The sequence below is a fragment of the Ahaetulla prasina genome, chromosome 1 (genome assembly GCF_028640845.1).
Source record: "Ahaetulla prasina isolate Xishuangbanna chromosome 1, ASM2864084v1, whole genome shotgun sequence".
Lineage (NCBI taxonomy): Eukaryota > Metazoa > Chordata > Lepidosauria > Squamata > Colubridae > Ahaetulla > Ahaetulla prasina.
Window position 1 is genome coordinate 244380222 of NC_080539.1, and position 18283 is coordinate 244398504.

The 18283-nt window shown below is 39.7% G+C and overlaps 1 protein-coding gene across 1 annotated transcript in view; it reads right to left on the reverse strand.

The window, feature by feature from the left end:
• The window catches only part of LOC131203859 (TGF-beta receptor type-2-like), a 49911-nt gene that overhangs the window by 21976 nt on the left and 9652 nt on the right, over positions 1-18283 (reverse strand). The gene's annotated exons all lie outside the window — the stretch shown is intronic.

Here is an 18283-nt window from a genome sequence, read left to right on the forward strand (position 1 = left end):
CCAGTTCTCCAGAACTGGTCAGAACCTACTGAAACCCACCTCTGTTCTGACAGGTACTGGAGAACCAATAGTGGAAATTTTGAGCAGTTCAGAGAACCTGTAGCAGAAATTTTAAGTAGTCCGGAGAAATGGCAAATACCACTTCTGGCTGGTCCCAGAGTGGGGTGGGAATGGAGTTTTTGCAATATCCTTCCCCCAGGAGTGGGGAGGGAATGGGGATTTTGCAGTATTCTTCCCCTGCCACGCCCACCAAGCCACGCCCACAGAACGGTAGTAAAAAAATTTGGATTTCCCCACTGTTGTGGCCCCACATTTTTATCTTGCTTTCTTCACATCTGAGAGGTGACTAGGTTCCTGGAGTCACATAACACAGCATGACTGAAGGACAGTGTTTTGATTCCCTAAAGAGGCTGAAGTGATTCATTTTGTGTCCCCCAACAGATGCAGAAACCAGTATAAAATGCCATATCTGGAAAAGACCATAGTCTTTAGTGTTGCATAAAAGTCACTTTAGATTTGGCAGAGGGAGTGTTAATCATCAGATTCTGAGGTTCAGATTTCTGAAAGGGACAAAGACAGAATTAAGGTTGATGTAACCTCAGTATTGCATCATGGCATACAAAGAAAGAAATATATGTGAAAACTTGGAGATTGAATTCAAGGGCTCTGTAAACTAATGTTAAGTTTTATGTGGGCTGCCTTTTTCTAGAAATCTGACATAAGCAGTGGTATTAACTGCCTATTCAAACATTGTAAGCTAGATCTCAGTCAATGCTTGACATGTATATCTGTACAATCTTCTGAAACATTTTTGTGGGTAAAAGGAGGGAGTGATCGCATTCAAGATACGAGATTCACTTCCAGGAATCCTTGGGTTAGGAATGGAATGGACATTACATTTGTAACTCAAGGACTACCTGTATTTATTTCCTCCAGTTTGCTTTCGGCTTTTATAATCCTCAGCCAGTATATGTTAACACAGAATGATGGACATTCGCGTTCAATATTTCTGAACGGTACCATGTTGGAGAAGGCTGCTGTGTATGACATGGTGGGTGATTTCAAATATTTGTCACCTTTGGAAACAACTGTTTTGTTTTGTTTTGTTTTGTTTTAACATAGGCAAAAAGTAGAGAGTGTCAAGCCAAAATGAAGATATGGTTGGAGCTCATTTGGCAGATCACAAAGGAAGGCTTTCTTTCACACAAACATTGTTAATGATCCCACTCCCTTCTGGCAGATTTCCCAGATCTGGGAAAGATCAAAAGAATGGAATGACAAAGTAAAACAACAGAGTTATGTCAAAGATCAAAACAGAGCATGAGAGGAGATGAGAGGCCAAGTGTCCCAATTTTTTATATAAACACTTGGATTTTCCTGGCAGATGAAAAATGTGGTTTTTAAACAGCTTTCCGATTGTGACGTTATGATCTTTTAATTTTTCCTTCCCCCCCAGTTGGAATATTTTCAGTCATATGTGTGGAGAATAGATATGGTACAAAGGCATGAAAGAAGCAAGTAAATAAAACAGGATCCACTTTCTGCCTCTCTCTCTCTCTCTACTGAAATTAAACATTCTGATCATAACATCAGAGAACCGAAAGTGGCCACTTAGGAGACCAATGGGTGCTCAGGGCAGGGAGCCTTCCCAGACAGACAGCTGTTTAACTTCCATCAGAAAATACCCAGCAAGGTACTTTTGAGGGACCCATGGCTTACTGAAGATGTCTCTACAAACAAGAACAGTGAGTAGACTTGTCTTTGAGGCTTTCTAGAGAAGGAAAGAATGGGAGATCACCAGAAATCCTCTGAGGAGACCATAAAACAGCGGTCTCTCAAGGGTTTAAGTATCAGAACCTGAGGGAGATTACATTTTTGCTCTCATCAGCAGTGGATCTTTTGATAAGGACACTAAGTCAGCCAAACTCCCTTTTAATCACATTTGGAAATGTTCAATTTAACCACATTATGGATATTAGAGACCTTCTAATCAGCAAGTTTAAGTTTGACATCCTGTTGAGTTCCACCTTCATCTTTGAATGTAAGGCATTTTAAACAGTCTTAACAGTTTCAAATACAATAATGTACAAATAGTAAAAAAAAAAGAAAAAGAAAAAAAGCTACCTTTTTATTGAGGAAAATTTTAAATGGACTGGGAGATCAGGGAGATTTGAAATATTGATTATTTATTCTGTAAGATTTGAAAAACAACTATATAATTAAATAATATACTCATGGGATACAACTGGAATGGAACTAAAATGATGTTAAGAACTAAGGCTGGAAGGTTGCAAATGGACACTAGAGGGAACTAAAGAACCAGACAGAAAAGAATGAAAATGATTAAGCTGTTTATAATTTTTAACTTCTCTTAAAGAATCCTTCAAAAAACTGAGTAAGATATTAATAACTATTTCTTAAAAATGATACAAATTTCAGTGGTTAAAACTTTTACAGGATGATGACAGAAAATAAAACAATTCTTTAAAAAAAAATATCACCGGCTATGGCAAACCTCCTTCCCAGGCTGAAGGTAATCAACAACTGGCAGATGACCTGAATGAGTTTTACTGCAGGTTTGAAAGGAAACTACAGCCAACTATCTCCACAACCCCCATCTCAGACACACCAGCAACAGCCAAGCCTCCTATAACTGACCCCATTTCATTGGGTTCACAACCCCTAGTGATCACAGAAAAGGAAGTGCAGGACCTATTTCACAGACAAAAGCCAGGAAAAGCTCCAGGCCCAGACAAGATAACTCCTTCTTGCTTAAAAGTCTGTGCTGACCAATTGGCCCCCATCTTCACCCATATTTTCAATAAATCACTAGAGATGTATTATGTTCCTTCTTGCTTCAAATGCTCTACCATCATCCCAGTGCCGAAGAAGCCCACCATCAAGGAACTGAATGACTACAGACCAGTTGCTTTAACATCTGTAGTCATGAAAACCTTTGAAAGGCTAGTGCTTTCCTACCTGAAAACCATCACGGATCCATTGTTAGACCCCTTGCAATTTGCATACCGAGCAAATAGATCAACAGATGATGCTGTTAATATGGCTCTGCACTACATCCTACAACATCTTGAGTCTCCAAAGACCTATGCAAGGATCCTTTTTGTAGACTTTAGTTCAGCATTCAATACCATCATTCCAGACATTCTTCTAACTAAGCTAAACCAGCTACAGGTACCGGAACAGACTTGTAAGTGGATCACAAGCTTCCTAACAAACAGGAAGCAGCAGGTGAAGCTAAGCAAGATCACATCAAATACCTGTACAATTAGCACAGGGGCCCCCCAAGGCTGTGTGCTCTCCCCACTTCTCTTCTCTCTGTATACCAATGACTGCATCTCCAATGATCCATCTGTTAAGCTACTGAAGTTCGCAGATGACACAACAGTGATTGGTCTCATTCGAGACAATGACGAATCCGCATATAGACGAGAGGTCGAACGACTAGCCTTGTGGTGCAACCAAAACAATCTGGAACTGAACACACTCAAAACCGTAGAAATGGTGGTAGACTTTAGGAGAAACCCTTCCATACTTCCACCTCTCACAATACTTGACAACACAGTATCAACAGTAGAAACCTTCAAATTTCTGGGTTCTATCATATCGCAAGATCTCAAATGGACAGCTAACATCAAAACATCATTAAAAAGGACAACAAAGAATGTTCTTTCTGCCAACTCAGAAAGCTCAAACTGCCCAAGGAGCTGCTGATCCAGTTCTACAGAGGAATTATTGAGTCTGTCATTTGCACCTCTATAACTGTCTGGTTCGGTTCTGCAACCCAACAAGAAAAACACAGACTTCAGAGGATAATTAGAACTGCAGAAAAAATAATTGCTACCAACCTGCCTTCCATTGAGGACCTGTTTACTGCACGAATCAAGAAGAGGGCCGTGAAAATATTTACAGATCCCTCACATCCTGGACATAAACTGTTTCAACTCCTACCCTCAAAACGACGCAATAGAGCACTGCACACCAGAACAACTAGACACAAGAACAGTTTTTTCCCGAAGGCTATCACTCTGCTAAACAAATAATTCCATCAACACTGTCAAACTATTTACTGAATCTGCACTACTATTAATCGTCTCATAGTTCCCATCACCAATCTCTTTCCACTTATGACTGTATGACTATAACTTGTTGCTGGCAATCCTTATGATTTATATTGATATATTGACCATCAATTGTGTTGTAAATGTTGTACCTTGATGAACGTATCTTGTTTTTTTATGTACACTGAGAGCATATGCACCAAGACAAATTCCTTGTGTGTCCAATCACACTTGGCCAATAAAATTCTATTCTATTCTATTCTATTCTTCTATTACTTGACACAAACATGAGAGACTTTGAAGGCATGGAAGATAACAAAATTGAGATTACCAAAATAGGAATAAAAAAAGACAAATCAAGAAGAGGATCTGGACATGGAACAGCTGCAACAAGAAATCCTGGCTCTTTTATGGGATTTATAAAACAGGCTGGTGAAAGCTTTCAAGACTTTTTTTGACTGCCAAAGGTTAATGAAAGATCAAATCCTGTAATGCTGTTTAAACCATTTAAAAGTCGTGTATGTGAGAGGAAGCAATAAGAGGAATACAAAGTTGGACTATCTGATCAAGGATAAAATACTTGATAGTTCTTATAACTCCTAAAGGACTTTTTCTGAACCAAGACTGAAAATATGCTGATTTGGGGATTGCACACAGATGTTTTGGGAAGAAGAATTTTTTTAACTTGAAAATCTTAAAACAGGATGAAAAGTTAACAATATTAGCTTTTCTGTTCTATTTTTAAAAGTTGTTTCCCGCCCCAAACTTCTAAACTTTGGTTTTTTTCCTCCCCCCACCTTCTAATTTAGTTCACATTAGTTTTTACTTTGTTTATTACAAATTTCAATAAAATTATTAGAAAGAAAGAAAACCACCCTGGTAAGGAAGCTCACTGCATCGCTGCCGAATTGATACAACTTCTGAGCTGTTTTTACTGTCAGTTAATTTTCCCTGAACAGTCTGCCTTCTGTTTCCAAATATGAAAAGTTGCTTGATTGGTTACCTGTGGTAAATTAAAATAAAACAATTTCCAAGCAACAAGTCAGGAAAACTATTATTGAAAGTTGAGTGTTTTTTTTTTCATTTTTAAAATGGTGCACAAACATCTGCAGGCAATTGGCTCCCTGAAAGTATTAAGGAGTACCAACAGTGTAGACCAGAGGTGTCAAATTCATGTTGTCATGACATCATCACAGGATGTATTGTGATTCCCGCCCCCCTTTGCTAAACCAGGCATGGTTGTTGCCAGCACGTGACACATCAGGCCTGAAGGCCATGGGTTTCACAGCCCTGGTGTAGACTTTGCCAATTATTCAGCCTCCTGTTATTCCCCTAGTCATTGATAGAAAATAATCTGCACATAACTTGGATGATTTGAGTTTTACGACAATTTTGTTGGCGAGGAAACCATTACTTCCTTTTCAAACAGCTAACTACAGTCTAGGGAAGTGGCCTATCGAGCAAGAAAAAGGCATGTGTTATTCAATTGTTGTATTTTTGGCACATCACATTAAACCCAAAGGGAGAATAGAAAGGGGATTAGATGGATGCTATCCAATTAATAAGGAAATTATAATTTCAATGGGACTTGTAAGCCAGTGTTTCAACTTCCAACATATTGTTGAACGTTTATATTAAATGTATAGTGGAACAATGGCATAGAAACTTGCTTAATGGTTTCTTTTTTTGCAAGTTTAAAAGGCATTTCTTTTATGGTTTCAAAGAGACGTTATCTAACAAGATCTTAGAGGAGATCTTTAAAAGACAGTTATGACTTGTGGAAAAGATTAATGGAGATATTCTACGGAAAAATGGAAAGATCAAGAATACTACAGATCTGAAGACTGCCAGTGTAATAAGGCTGATGAGGAAAGAAGATAAGATCAAGTTGTGAAAATTTCCAATTCCAAGTCATCCAACCTAGCTAATGCAAGGGACAAACATTGTACAAGTACGATTGTGCAACTGGCTTCTTTGCAACCCTCCTGAAATCACTCCTCAGAATGCTCAGGAAAAAACGTAAACAAGAAGATGTCTTTGAAATGTCTGAAGAAAAACATTACATTCTCTCTGAGGTCAACAAACCCGATTTGCTATTTTATCCCTCAGATAATAGCAGATGACAGCACTGGCCAGTCTTGCCTGAGCTTTGTAGCCGAATAGAGTCAGTTCCTTGGATGGAAGTTGAAAAAAAAAATAAATCTTGGAAAACAGCAATGGCAAATCACTCCCCTACTGTTGCCAGGAAACTACATGAATATTTTCTGAAAGTCACCAGGACTGAAGCTTGAGCCAGAAGAGTTTTTAAATTACATTTAAACGATTTTATTGTGAGAAGCAGAAGCATTGCTATGGACCACTGAAAAATAAGATTGGAAAACCACTTTTTTAAAAAAAACAAAAAACAGTTTCTCCTCCTTTCATCTCTTGTGGGGAAGTAGCTAGTAATTATACCACAGAAAGATCTCACAGAATATGAAAAAGACCATAAGACTGTGATGGCGAACCTACGGCATGTATGCCACAGGTGGCACGTGGAGCCATATCTGTGGGCACACGAGCATTGCCCTTGCTCAGCTCCAGTGTGCATGCGGGCGCTGGTCAGCTGATTTTTGGGCCTTCCGGTCCCACCGGAAGTCAGGAAATGGGCCGTTTCTGGCCTTCGGAGGGCCTCTGGGGGGGGGGAAGGCCATTTTCACCTTCCCCAGGCTCCTAAAAAACCTCTGGAGCCTGGGGAGGGCGAAAAACGGGCCTACTGGGCCCACCGTGCCATCATGTGCCAAAAGCGGAGGGACCACAGGGGGAGCATGCACACATGCACAGGGGGCGGGGCACATTGAATAATGGATGTGGGCACACGTGCGCACGACCCACTGCACTCCCCCCACTTTTGGCATGCGATGGCAAAAAGGTTAGCCATCACTGCTATAGGATTATGATTAAATTGGGGAAGGGGAAGGGGGGAGGGGAGGGGAGGGGAGGAGAGGGAAGGAGGGGAAGGGAATGGAGAGGAGGGGAGGGGAGGGGAAGAGAGGGAGGGAAATCTGTCAAGGGCAGCATCCAATAACCAAGATGCCTATTATTGATGTGGAACCTTCACTTGGAATGGATGAAATTCCTCCATTTTACAGTATTAGGCAAGAATTTAAAAATTGATTATACTTCTGGCACACCACAATGATCAAAAGTCTGCTGTGAGAGGTCTCCTTGGTGATGGCCTTGATATTATGGGCTACGCTGTTCCCAGAGTCTTCCTCACATTCTGAAAAGCATGGACTATCAACCACTTATCCAATTATGTGTGGGTAGCCATTTAAGATTGCTTTGATTGGGGAGCGGGGGCAGTTATGATTTGAAACATTTTAATTTTAAGTTTATTTTGGAAACCACCCGCCTATGTAAATGAGCAATGTAATCTTTTTTTTTTAAATAATAAAACGTGTTCAACAATTGAAAAATCCTGGGATAGCATTATGCTGGGATCAGAGGAAAGGTTGGATAACTGCTCAACCTGAGATTCAGGATAACACTGGATTTGACAGTCCTCTGATCTGCTAACTTTCTATCACTTGCTACTGAACCTTGGGAGGTTAACAAAAATATTTCCTGGCTAGAGAACTGGAATTAGGGACTTAAAGCCAGGGGTGAAATACAGCAGGTTCTGACAGGTTCTGGAGAACCAGTAGTGGAAATTTTGAGTAGTTTGGAGAACTGGCAGCAGAAATTTTGAGTAGTTCGGATAACTGGCAACACCTCTGGCTGGCCCCAGAGTGGGGTGGGAATGAGGATTTTGCAGTATCCTTCCCCTGCCATGCCCACCAAGTCACGCCCACCAAGCCACACCATGCCCACTATGCCATGCCCAAGAATCAGTAGTAAAAAAAATTGGATTTCACCACTGCTTAAAGCCTTGAATAGTGATATATGGAGACTGTTACCTCTCTCTCTTTCAATCCAGTGAGGTCCTGCCAATGGGGATCCTTTCAGAAGCTGCAAAGAAAACCAAGTCCCTGGTTCTGATTATCAGAGTCATGGTGTTCTTCCAAACAATATCCATTATTTTACATTATTTGACTCCTTACTGTTTTGAGAAGCCCTCTGTTCTGGCATGACACCAACAGTAAGTCTCCCGCCCTACTTCCTGATGCCTAATAGTTATATTTTGCATGACAAAAGAACCAGTGTTTGAAATAAATTGTAGAATTTGTGAATTCACATGAGTGTGAATAGCGCATGTGTCACTTTGCAAGAAAGCTGATCCGTGGTATTGTTAATCCCTTATGTCTTCCATTTATTCTTGGAGAGCGGATTGTACTTAATTAGCTTAGGGAGCCAATTCCATGTTTTCCTTTTCCACTTTTTAAAAAGTTTTTATTTTGATGTGTTGCATTTGCCTCAGCCACATCTGGAAGCTTTTTGAAAAAGTTTGCTGGTACTTTTAACTGCTTGTGCAGCTTTATTACATTATCTGCGTATTAGCATTGAAAGAATTCATCTGGGTTTAATTAGGGCTAAGTTGAATGATGTGGCAGCTAAACTAAGTTAATGGTTCAGGGACATAACGTTCTAATAGTAGGTTTAGCAACTTTCTTACTCTACTTTTTCATTAATTAACAACATATGTTCCATCGCACAAAAAAATTGCCTTCAAAAACGATAGAGTGGCGTCGCATCATTGCAGTATTCTTCCACTGAAAGTCTTTGAAAGAAGTGGGAATTCATTGGAAGATACATTTTTTAAAAAAGCTTTCCTTAAGTCAATTCCTGGTGACAACATGAACATTGTTATTCATCAGCTTGTATACTGCCTCAATCACAAAGTATTTACATCCATGAAGCTTCCTTGGCAACAGTACAGAAATTGTTTGCCAATGCCATTTTCCAGATTTTTTTTAAAAAAAAAACTTTCTCAAGTCTTCAATCTTGGGATTCTCTGGCTTTCTATCCAACCGCTAACCGAGTCTGAATTGCTTTAGCACTTTCAAGATTACTCTCAAGGTTATGTAACTCGTTGTGACTCTCTCCCATTTTGAATCCAGATTCCGGTTCTAAGTATACTTGGGCGAAATTGATCATTTTAGTGATTGCCTTGGAAATCAGCATATTGACTGAATGGCTGGATTAAGCAGCCCTAATCATGATCAATCATGCCCTGATCACTTCCCAGTTCGACTGTTGCAATCTGTTCTATATGGGGCTGCCTTTGAAGAGTATCTAAAAACTTTAACTGGAGGAAATGCAGGGGCACAAGCAGTTATGTGTGTTTCCGGTAGAGCACACGTTACACCTCTGTTGCACAAGCAGCATTGGCTACCAGCTTGTTTCCAGGTTCAATTCAAGATGGTGGTGTTGACCTTTCAAGATGGCATGGGATCTCTCCCTGGTTTCATCTGCCTGTCACATCAGATTTCCAAAAATGGATATTTTGCAGGTTCCTGCATCTAGGGACCTACACTTGGTTGGCCTTGTTGTGGTCTGCCAGCAGCCTGCGGACCTGGCAGTGGAGTCGGACAGTGAGGAGCTGGGGAGGACAATGGGCCAGTCCTGGAGTCAGGGGAAGGCCTGGATGAGGGCTCTGCATCAGAGGCAGAGATGGGGCCAGGGCCATCTGGGAGCGATGCGCGGACAGCAGAGAGGCAGAGGAACAGGAGGAGCCTGTTTCTAGTGCATGCATGTGAAGAGCTGCCAGAAGGCAAGAGCAGCTGAAGAAAAAAGGACAACTCGGGAATAAGGCCAGAAGATGATTGGCCACTCCCATAAGGCTTAAAAGAGCAGCAATGAGCCGTTGGGTTCTTTGTAGGAAAGCAACATTGATTTCCCTGCTTCTTGTCACTTTGTGGGGGTTTTACCAAGAAAAGCCTTTGGCAGGTTGCCAAAGACATCAAAGATTGGTGATAAGGCCGACGGACTGGTTATTAAGAATTTTGTTTTGGACGAAGCTGAGAATGAATTAATTCTCAGCTATTTTAATAAAATAAGTTTGTTGAGGACTGAATTGTGTTTAGTAATCACTACTTCGGCCTTGGTCACAACAGGCCTTATGGGGAGGGCCTCTTCCGCTGCAGTGCCCGAATTGTGGAATCTGCTTAAATTTCTAGGAATTGAAAACAACCTGATGGCACATATTCAATCCATCAATCCCTTGGGGGGGGGATGTCGATTCTTAGTTTATGAGGAATTATATTTGTGGACTTGATCACCAGGGTCCATTAGAGAACTGTCTGGTTCCTATGGGATTTCTCAGTCCCATTAGCCCACTCTTTAATATAATTTTCAAATGGCCTCATTATCAACCATCAATCCCAAGGGCCAACTCAATCTTCCAGTTGTTCTACACAAATGTATCCAGAAACTTTACAGCCAAGGGAAAATGTTATCATGGAGCAGGCTCTACACCTGGGATATATTTCTACTTGCAGACCATTAGAAAGAGTACAGCTCTAACAACAGCAAGGTGTTTCTGATATATCTAAGCTCAATCTTTTCTCTTCATAAAGTTAGAAATATATTAAAAGGAAGCATTCCGTCCACTATGATCGATAGAGTCTGATAAGACTGGTGGTGGACTGTGCTTATATTAAAATGATTATGCTAATAGCAAATTTAAGTATTACATAGAATAAATATGATTGAATATGACAGAGGGTGCATTTAGTTAACTGTATTGTAAGGATGCATGAAAACTTTGATCTCATATTTTTTTTAACCCAAGGTTATCTAAAGGGGAGCGGAAGAGGAGTCTCCCCGCTCCAAATTTTCAATATATGTTTGAAAGTATGGATGCTTATTACAAATTTCCTGGCTTTTTTCTGACTCAACCCTACACCAGCATAGGTTCTTCAGGCATTTGTTCTACACTTGCCTTCTGTTGAACATCTGTGATCATTTGCACTAATCAGATCGTTTCTGGAAATAATTGTACCTCTACTCCACGGGCTATAAATAAATCTGAAATGAAATTCAGTTAAGGGTGTTATGAATCTCAATTATTTTAGTTCAAATATCCTCACTGGTCTCTTCTGCCCTGTGTTCCAGAGCAGATTAACACAGAGAGAAAGAGTGGGCTAGAACTGCCTCAAAAGAAAAAATCAAATGTTCCTACAAATTTGAAATACCGACCCAGATCCATTGCATCTCTGAATGATGACTTCTCAAACAGGGCAGAAGGGATAGCTATCAAAGGAGATGGAATTCAGACATTGTGTTAAAGCCACTAGTTACAAGTGATGATTTGTTGACTAAGATACAATGTCCAGGTTCCCCGTATATGCTAACCTGTAGATCAGGTGGCTACTTTTATTTCTGTTTGGTGTGTTGAATGAGTTTAACTGCTATGACTACTGTGTGAAAAAAAGGTTGGTTCTGCTTGGCTGAAATTGAATAGCATATTGGTTTCTTTGATGAGGAAGAAAGTAACTTGACCAAAACCAAAGTAATAAATGTGTTTTCCTCAGGGACTAATTGAACAGATCCTGGCCAAGATATTGTGTTGCCTGAGATTGAGCAACCAACTGTGCCCTTCCCTGCCTCTTCTGCCATTGTCACCTGCACTGGAGTTTCTTGAAGGACTATCCTATGGAAAGTATATGGTAATAATTTTGCCTTCAAGTTACTCTGGCGTGCATCTTATGCAAAATTAGTGGCATCAAGTCCAATAAAGTTTAAAATCTGAAATCTGGTGAATCTTTTTGGTAATGTAGCATGAGTTTCAGTGACCATCAATATGAAAAGTTATTTTTTCCTCTACCTTACCCTTTTGACTTTAATTTGTAAATCATAACATTTTGTTACTTTCTCCAGTTGTTTTCCAGCAATTCAACTGTCAGATCAATGGATCACACATTCTTCCTTTCTATAATAATAGTGTCTAGTTATTACATTCTGACTCGGCCTGTCAATATGAATTTTGAAATCCCACAAAATGTTGATTGTTTTTTGTAAAATCCTTTTCAGACACATGATTCCAATAGTTTTAGTTTTTGCAAACAATAAAGCCAAATTTTCTACAAAAAATTCCAATGGACAATTCTTGCAGTGTTATCACAGCATTGTAAATTGCCTTTTTGCATGATACAGCTACCAATGAGCTAATCTACAGAATTCTTGCTGATGTTGATGCTTTCTTGGGTTTTCTCCAAAAATAATTTCAAGACAGTTATATGAGAGTCTCCATTTTATCTCTCAAACAATCCATGAAGTAGGCTGAGGTGAGAGTGAGGGACAGGCCCAGGGCCACCCAGGGTGTTTCCATGACTATAGATGGACTAGAATCTGAAACTTTGAATCTTATTTCAGTTCTTTAACCTCTATGTTACACTGGATCTCTATATTATATGTCTGGTACATTATAGATCCAGTACGAAGTATAAATGCTGGATGGTCGATTTTAAAGGGGTCGAGTTGAGTTTCATCCAAGTGGAAAGAATTCAAGATCAAGGGAAATAATTCAGATCAGAAGCAGATTTAGCTATGAATATGTAAATAGATCAAGATTTCTTTTTTCCTGGAATAGTGAGACCTCATATTAAGTCTGTTAGGTTCCTCTGACAGAATTGATATATTAGATCTAAAGTATAATTTTAATTGACAGTAGGTTTCCAAAGTTACTTTCTGGGGAAAATTATACCTACTCATGTTTCTCCCTGAAAGAATTTGATAGACGGTAAAATGAGAAGCTGCTCAGTCCTAAGGCTGTCCATTCAGTTTACATTGTTTCATTAAAATGAAATGACTGTAAGTCTTCCAAAGCTTAACATAGATCCAGATGTAAATTTGCAAACTTGGATACACACACAAATGTGGAGAGAGAGATTAAATGCAAAGTCGTGAAAATTTAGTTTCTGCTGTCTGCTTCTGCGTAATTTGTGGCCATAAGTCCATGTAGTGTAAGTTCCAGAAGCTTTGGTTCCTCCAGAGACCCTAAAGTTATTGACCAATTATTAATTTTAACACTGGAAAATCAACTCAGCCAAGATTACAAAGCTCCAAAAATTCCTTAGTGGTCTTACTGACCGTATTTTTTCTGGAACATTGAAAAATAGCCAAAAAAGACTGACTTTCCTAGATCTTATCCTATTAACAGAAAAAAATCTAGTTGAAAAAAGTAAATCTATGGAAATCTAAAGAGCAGAATGATGCAAACCACAGTATTCCCTGTGATAATTTGTGGAAGCAACAGTTGGACTTTAAATAAGCAGGATAGTAAAAATATTTGAATATTGGTGCTGAAAAGACTGAGAATACCATGGTCTTCTCCAAAGCAGAGACATCACCCTGCCAAGAAAAGTGCGTATAGTCAAGGCTATGGTTTTCTCAATTATGATGTATAGCTATGACAGTTGGACCATAAGAAAGGCTGAGCGCCAAAGAAATGAGGCCTTTGAACTATGGTGCTGGAGAAGACTCCTGAGAATCCCTTGGACTGCAAGGCAATCAAACCAGTCAGTCCTAGAGGAGATCAACCCTTACTGCTCTTTAGAATCCTGAAGATGAAACTGAAATACTTTGGCCACCTAATGAGAAGGAAGGACTCACTGGAGAAGAGCCTAATGCTGGGAACGATTGAGGGCAAAAGAAGAATGGGACGACAGAGAATGAGGTGGCTGGATGGAGTCACTGAAGCAGTAGGTGTGAACTTAAATGGACTCTAGAGGATGATAGAGGACAGGCAGGCCTGGAAGAACGTTGTCCTTGGGGTCGCGATGTGTTAGACATGACTTCGCAACTAACAACAACAACCATGGTCTTGGTTCACGAAGAAAACAAACCAATGGATCATCAAAGAAATCAATCCAGAGTTCTCACTGGAGGCACAAATGACCAGGTTCAAATTATTCCATTTCAGTTAGATTATGCAAATTTCCAACACTATGGAAAGGCTCTAATTCTGGAAAAAGAATTAGAAGGAAGTGAATAACCAGCACCAAGCTGATGAGCAATCTCTTGGCAGTCCTGAAAGAACAAGTTAAGGATAGATCATCATGGAGAAATTCCATCTATGTGATAGTGATGAGTGTAGATTTAATTCCATACCTGGGCCTGAATCTAACTGAGAACAGACCAGGTAATCTGTTTCTTCCAGGGCCCTCTGTTATTGCAGGCCCATCACCTTCTCAATGACTTTTCCTTAAAAAAAGGAAAATTGGAAACCAACTGATAGTTATCTAAAATTTTCAGTTGAGCACTAGCTTCTCCTGGATGCACGACTACCTCATTCAAGGTAGGAAGTACTACCCGCTCATTCACCCTCTCACTTAAGGACACCTTTGTCATTGCTCTGACTCAGCCTCCCATTATTTTCCTGGAGGTGTTCATGAACCAGAAAGGAAGGACTCTAGACTGCAGGTAGTGGGACTGAGATTTTGGAGAATCCTGACCCCTTCCTCAAGACCAGCAGGCTTCAACTCATCCTTCATAATGTTGCAAAATGAAGACTCTCTCATCTCTACAGGATCTGCACAGCTAGATCCAGGATATATCAAATATTAAGCGGGACTCTTCTCTGCTTACTCTAGAATCAAGATAAATGCAGTCTTATTCCCAGGTAAGTGGATATGCACTATGGCAGTCCAAGTAATAAATATTAGTGGTAATTAACTCAATTCGGGGCTCCATAAAGCTCAAGTTTACTAAAGTTTCCTCTCATACATTGATTTAGGACCAAGATTTTACTGAGGCATGAAAAAAAAATCAGACTAGTGAACAAAGCAAATCCTTAAGAAAGTGGGAGGAGTATTCATATACTAAAGAAATGAAAACTGAGACGCATTTGACCCCTGGCCTGCTCTCAAGCCTGTTGGTACTAGCAGAAATATTCCCACTGACTTGGTGTTTTTTTCTTTATTAAATTCGAAGAAATATTTCAAGATAAACATCAGAAAGCAAACACTTGCACCCAGACACACGTTTAAGCAGGTACCATTAAATGAAAACAGTTTATATAACCTTCAAGCTGTTCCAAATTGATACTTGCATGGCAAGTGGTGAAAAGAGTTAACATTTTATGGCATCAATCCCAAATTATCCCTTACAAAGGATTTATTTGCATGATTAAAAAAAAAGAAACAAGTCTTTTCAAGCATTTAAACTATGAAATATAGAAGACACTAAAAATTCCCAAATCATGGAGATAAATTCTGTCCTTAGTAACATAAAAGAAAAGAATTTTATTTTGGGTTGATGCACTGAACTAGTGCCAGGATAGACACAATCTCCCTCCTTCCCTCCCTCCCTCCCTCTCTCTCTCTCTCTCATCTATCTATCTATCATTTATCTATCTATATCTATCTATCTATCCCATCATAACCAGCTTTACAACTAAATTTATTGAAGAAGACAAGGTTTACTTCCCTTTTCTGTCTGTCAGTATTCTAAATGTGATGGTAAGAAATACAAAGCATTTCTGTACAATAAGGGGTTTTTGGGGATTTTGTTAAGTATTTTTAGGCTGTGTCCTTATTGGGTTTCTCAACACCTAAAGCAATAAAAGAGGAAATAAAAGAAGAAGTCCTTACTGGGAATGGAAATCTTAGAGTTAATTGCATGCATGGAATCATGTTTTCTTTTGCATTTGTATAATTTAGGACAAGGCAACCTGCTGCCCTCCAGATGTTTTGGACCAATCGCTATCAGTCCCACTCAGCATGGGTCAGTGCCAACTAGATTGGGGGAAGTGTAGTTCAAAATGTCTTCAAAGGCACCAAGTTGCCTAGCCTTAAATATTTTGATTTATTGCAACCCACACTCATAACACTATTAAAAACATACCTATTTTGGCCTCTATTTAAGGTTTAGCTTTCTTTAGAAGAGAGAGCACTTGGGACTTGTGGTAGCTAGTAATATTTATTTCATTTACAGCTATATAAAACTAAGCACATTGGAAGTGAACAGGCACCTCCTCAGCAAGCAGTAGAACTGACAGCCCTGCCTAGAATTCATAATATATTTAGGAATGGCTGAACGGTCCCCTGCCCTCTCTCCATATCTGCTATGTTATAAATCTGGCCTGGCTTTGTGGCTACCCAATAGGCATGCAGGTAATCCTTCAGTGGGGTTGAACCAAATCCAATATTTGGGAAATAATATCTCTGTAAGTAGAAAATGACCAGAAGGATCATATTTAGTCTTGGGAGGTAAGGAAAAGAATTAGACAGATTATAGTCAGGACTGTATTCTGCAGTCTTTCACTCCTGCAGTGACTGTGCAGAAGTTAAATATGTTTATAGATTCGCCTTTTGGGGGGAGTACAAGGTAGCTTACATATAGGTCTTCTCACACAAACAACCCTGTGAAGAATCCCAAAGGTGCTTTTTCAGGAGGCAACTGGACTTTCTGGAAGTTTCTTCAGCTCTGACAGGAAAGTGGGGAATGGAAGGATTCCCCACCATCCTGTCAGAGATGAAGAAGCTTCTTGGATGAGAAGCAAAACGTCTTCAAAGAAAAAAAAACCCAATAAAGTCCAGTTGCCTCCTGAAAAAAGCACCTTTGGGACAGCCATGACCTGGATGGTTGAGACACTCTACAGACTTTTTACCCTGTGAAGTAGATTCTGCTGAGAAAAAGTGATAGCTATACAGTCATCACATGAGCTCCATGGCTGAATAGGAACTTAAAACATTCAGCTTCATACTCCTACACAGACAAGCACACTTCATCTGGAAGGAAATCTCCGGGACCTCAGTAGAATGCATTTCAAACGAATGGATACTAAATGGTCTATATTCCATAAGGAAGGCTGAGCACTGAAGAATGGATGCTTTCAAACTATGGTGTCGAAGAAGACCCTTGAGAATCCCTTGGACTGCAAGGAGATCAAATCAGTCAATCCTAAAGGAAATCGACCCTGGCTGTTGTTTGGAAGGACAGATACTGAAGCTAAAGCATAAATACCTTGGCCACCAAATGAGAAGACAGGACTCCTTGGAAAAGACTCTGATGTTGGGAAAGATGAAAAAAAAATAAGGCAAATGGAGAATGGGAGATCAGAAGATGAGATGGTTAGATAGTGTCATTGATGTAATGAACATGAATTCTGGGAGTCAGTGGAGGACAGGCGGCCTGGCATGTTGTGGTCCATGGAGTTGCGAAAAATTGGATATGATTGAACAACAACAACACACCAAATGATGTATTATAGAACCTGATTTTTTTTAAAAAATCCTGTCATGGAGACTTAAGTTGTGTAGAGTTTCTTTTTTCTGCAGAAGATATAAATCTGTCCAAATGGGTGGGAAGGATTGCAAAGAGCAACATAAAGAGATCTAGCCTTATCTTTGGAACAGTAAATATGACAAAAATGTTATGTTAGCAGTGGCGGGATTCAGCCAGTTTGCACCACTTCGGTAGAACCGGTTGTTAACTTTCTGGGCAGTTTGGCAAACTGGTTGTTAGAAGAAATCATTAGGGCAGGGAACTGGTTGTTAAATTCCTTGAATCTCACCACTGTATGTAAGGTATATACCATGAGAGAGATGGGAGCTTGTGCTCTGTTTTAAGTGCAAATGTGTTACTGTTGATTTAGATGAATTGCCTGGGGAGGGTTCGGAAATTTTTGCAGGCGCTCCATTGACCATCTGGTAGGGCTTTGATGAGCCAACATAGAGACGTCAGAGTAAGGCAGCTGCTGTAACTTAGAGATCCAGTTCTGCAATCCAATAAGCTAAGAGTTTTTCAACTTGTTTTCGTTAGTGATGAAACGTATTCTTAAAAATGCCACTAAATTAGAAGAAATGAAGAGAGGGATGTAATGATCTTTAACAGCAATAACAACAAAAATCGGATCGATCCAGGAGCAACCATATTTTTTGCATCTGATTCAGTTTTCAGCTGATGCCATTTCTATCTTTCAGAAATTTTAAATTATATCTCAATGTTAATAATTAATTCAATTGGTGTAATTGGTCCACTGTTTCTATGCAAATAGAGCTTCTTATACGCTCCTCTCCCAACCTGCATCTCTCAACATGTCTCCTGCCCAATTCCTAGAAGATTTTGAGAAGTCATAGAAGGACTGGGGAGGAAGGAGAATTCTATCCACTTCTCCAGCTCTGAAGGAATGTACTGTAATCTCAAAAACTACAACTGTTATAGGCATTATCTACTGATATGTCATAATGCATATGACATATGCATATGCATTAACTACAGAGACTGGAGAAATTTGGTTATCAGGAGCTCTTTGTGAATTTTATTTTTGACCAGAAGTC